Below are 3420 nucleotides of genomic sequence, written 5' to 3'. Positions count from 1 at the left end.
GATCCTGGTATTTCTCTGTGGTGATGAGTTTCCTAAAGCAGGGATACTCTGCTACCAAAATGAGAAAGAAAGCATAGCTATCTTTTTCATAAGATTCAGTTTTGTGAATGAAAATATGAAAAACTCCAGACTCATATAGAAATGATGAGTGTTGACGTGTGTGTGTGTGTGTGTGTGTGTGTGTGTGTGTGTGGTACTGGGGTTCCTGGAAACCCTTCTACCTCCGGGCTACACTCCCAGACCTATTTTTATATTTTTTTAAATTTGGAAACAGGGTCTCTTAAGCCAGCGCGCACAGCTGGCTGCGAACCTGCGCGATCCTCCTGTCCTGTCTCCGCCTCCCAAGCGCGGGGATTACAAGCGTGCGCCACCACGCCCGGCTGAGCGTTGATTTAAATCATCCCTAGACCCTCAAATTGAAGCACTGTTTGAAAAGTTAGTTTACCCCGAGGCGCCGCGTGCGGAGGGCGGGCGCGGACTCGCGGGTGAGGAGCTGCGCGGCGTTTCTGGGCCCCTCGGGCACAGGGCGGCAGCCGGGGCGCCAACTCGGCGCGGCCATGGCTTCGGCTGTGGAGGAGCCACAGAAAGATCTAGAAGAGGCAAGCCGGGCGTGGTGGCGCAGCTTGTAATTCCCGCGCTTGGGAGGAAGAGACAGGAGGATCGCGCAGGTTCGAAGCCAGCCACGGGCGCTGGCTTAGGAGACCCTGTTTCCAAATAAAAATGTAAAAATAGGTCTGGGAGTGTAGCCCGGAGGTAGAAGGGCTTCCAGGAACCCCAGTACCACCAAAAGGAGAAGGAGAAGGAGAAGGAGAAGGAGAAGGAGAAGGAGAAGGAGAAGGAGAAGGAGAAGAGATCTAGAATAGAAAAGATTGAGCCAGGAATAAAGAACAAAATGCAGCCGAAATCACAGAAGAAACCGGAACTTCTTGACAGTGAAAAGCCAGCTGCTGTGGTTGCTCCCATTACAACTGGATATACGGTGAAAATTAGTCATTATGGATGGGATCAGTCAGATAAGTTTGTGAAAACATATATTACCTTAGCTGGAATTCATCAAGTTCCTGCTGAAAATGTGCAGGTGCATTTCACAGAGAGGTCATTTGATCTTTTGGTGAAGAATCTAAATGGGAAAAATTACTCCATGATTGTGAACAATCTGTTATAACCCATCTCTGTGGAAAGCAGTTCATAAAAAGCCAAGACTGATACAATTCTTATGTAGAAAGTAAGCAGAAAACACACAGTGGGAGTACTTGACTCACGTTGAAAAAGAGTGCAAAGAGAAAGAAAAGCCTTCATAAGACACTGAAACAGATCCCAGTGAGGGATCAATGAATGTTCTAAAGAAAATTGATGAAGATGAAGATGATGATATGAAGCGAACCATTAATAAAGCCTTGGTGGAATCAAGAGAGAAGCAAGCCAAAGGAGACACAGAATTTTGAGACTTTTTAAGTCCCTTTGGGGACTGGGATATGGAAATACATTTTCCAATAAGGGAATGTTGCTGCGCTGCACAAAGGAATTTGACAGATAACCATTTACACGTAAAGTCTTCAAAGTAAAGGCAATGAATCCTCCATTTCTTTACTGGAGAATTTATTTAAATAAAATATGCTTATTTAAAAAAAGAAAGAAAAGTTAGTTTACATGTACAGGGATCCAGAACCCAAAGCCTGGGGAGGAAGATCCAAAACTATCCCCTGACAATGCTCCTCATCAAAACATTGTCGTTGGCGGGCGTGGTGGCGCACGCTTGTAATCCCACACAGAGACAGGAGGATCGCGCAGGTTTGAAGCCAGCCTCGCTGGCTTAAGAGACCTTGTTCCAAATAAAAATATAAAAATAGGTCTGGGAGTGTAGCCCAGAGGTAGAAGAGTTTCCAGGAACCCCAGTACCACCAAAAAAAAAAAATTGTCGTAAGTAGATGTGATAGTACATACATGCAAGCCCACTACTTGGAAGGCTGAGACAGGAGAGTCACAGGCTCAAGGACAGCCTCAGTAAACCTGTTTCAAAAATAAAAAATAAAAATGTCAGGGTTGGGGTGTAACTCAGAAGTAGAATGCATCTGTATTCAAACCTCAGTACCATAAAGCAAAGACAAAACAAAACAAAATTGCCATAAAGAAATTTGGTAGTCTTCTGCAGAAGGAGCCTCCACTTTCTCTCCCTAAAGTGAGTTCATCACTGCCTCACTAAACTAGTTCCTCACACGAAAAAGCCAGTCACATCCAAGTAAAGGACTAGAGTCACTATGAACAATTCACCACAGCTGTAACTTTTAAAGAATTACTTCCATGTTGTCCCATATGTCAGTGAAATCTTTAAATAATATTTGTCTACTTAAAAAATACTGCATATGTGTCAAGCAAAAATTTGTTCCATGTGTATGATCGCTATATTTTGGTCCTTGTTAATGCAGATTTCAATGATTCATTAGCAGCAAAGTTTATGATATGAACTCACATAATTGGCTATCAGGACATTAAGGTTACTAATAAACAAGATTAAGTAATAATTTAGTCTCTTAGAACATAGAACTCTTGGTTGCTTAATATCACGAATGGTATTAGCAACACTGAAATCCTGGTTCCACCAATTCAAGCCAAATCTATCACCTGATAGTAACATATGACTCAGCACTATCATCCCAAAAGCTTCAATGATGTCACCAATGGCCAAATCAAACTGGAATTATAGCAACTTGGTCTTAGTCTTCTGAAAAACATACTGTTTAAATACTCTGATCACCTGCCTAGTTCCAAAACTGTGTGCTAAGGCATGCCAGATTACTGCAATGAATTCACAAAGTCACTGCAGGATATGTTCAGTTTTCTAGAGAAATATAGTGACATTGCTCAGAAACCAATTAACCATTACCAATAAGTTGTTTGGATGAAAATGCTTAATGAACAAAACTGTTAAGAATTTATTTTGGCTCTGGAATGCCTAAGCTAAAAGAAATGAATAAATCACTGTTATCTCAGAAAGCTTTGCAACCTCTAAATTACCTAATTTAGTTTTACCTTTCCACCTTATTAAGGACAACTGCCTGAATTTCATTGGGGTTTGTGAATGTGCTGTGTGTGTGTGTGTGTGTGTGTGTGTGTGTGTGTGTGTGTGTGTGTTATTGGGATCAAGTTTAGGAGCATTCTTCCTCTGAGCTACACCCTTAGCCTTTTATTTTTTTATATTTTTTGAAACACAGTCTTGATAGGTTGCTAAGGTTGTTTTTGAATCTGGAATCCTCCTGACCCAACGTCCCAAAAACTAGGATTACAGGCATGAGTCACCATACCAAGCTAGGGTTCATAAACTATTAAAAGGTATTCCAGAAACCTTTCTGGCATCATGAGTCCCAAGTCAGTAACTGGTGAAGTAAGGCTTTTGAAGTAAGGCGTTTCCAAAAATCTCAT

At 41.8% G+C, this 3420-nt stretch overlaps 1 pseudogene across 1 annotated transcript; it reads left to right on the top strand.

The window, feature by feature from the left end:
• Positions 1–892: 892 nt before the first annotated feature.
• On the top strand, positions 893–1445 carry LOC308266561 (calcyclin-binding protein-like; annotated as a pseudogene). The gene has a single exon. The product of its transcript is annotated as a calcyclin-binding protein-like (transcript).
• The last annotated feature ends 1975 nt before the right edge of the window (positions 1446–3420 follow it).

This window comes from Muscardinus avellanarius, assembly GCF_963383645.1.
Source record: "Muscardinus avellanarius genome assembly, chromosome: 9".
NCBI classification, from domain to species: domain Eukaryota; kingdom Metazoa; phylum Chordata; class Mammalia; order Rodentia; family Gliridae; genus Muscardinus; species Muscardinus avellanarius.
Note: the sequence above shows the minus strand (reverse complement) of the source record. Positions and strands in the feature narration are given on the sequence as shown.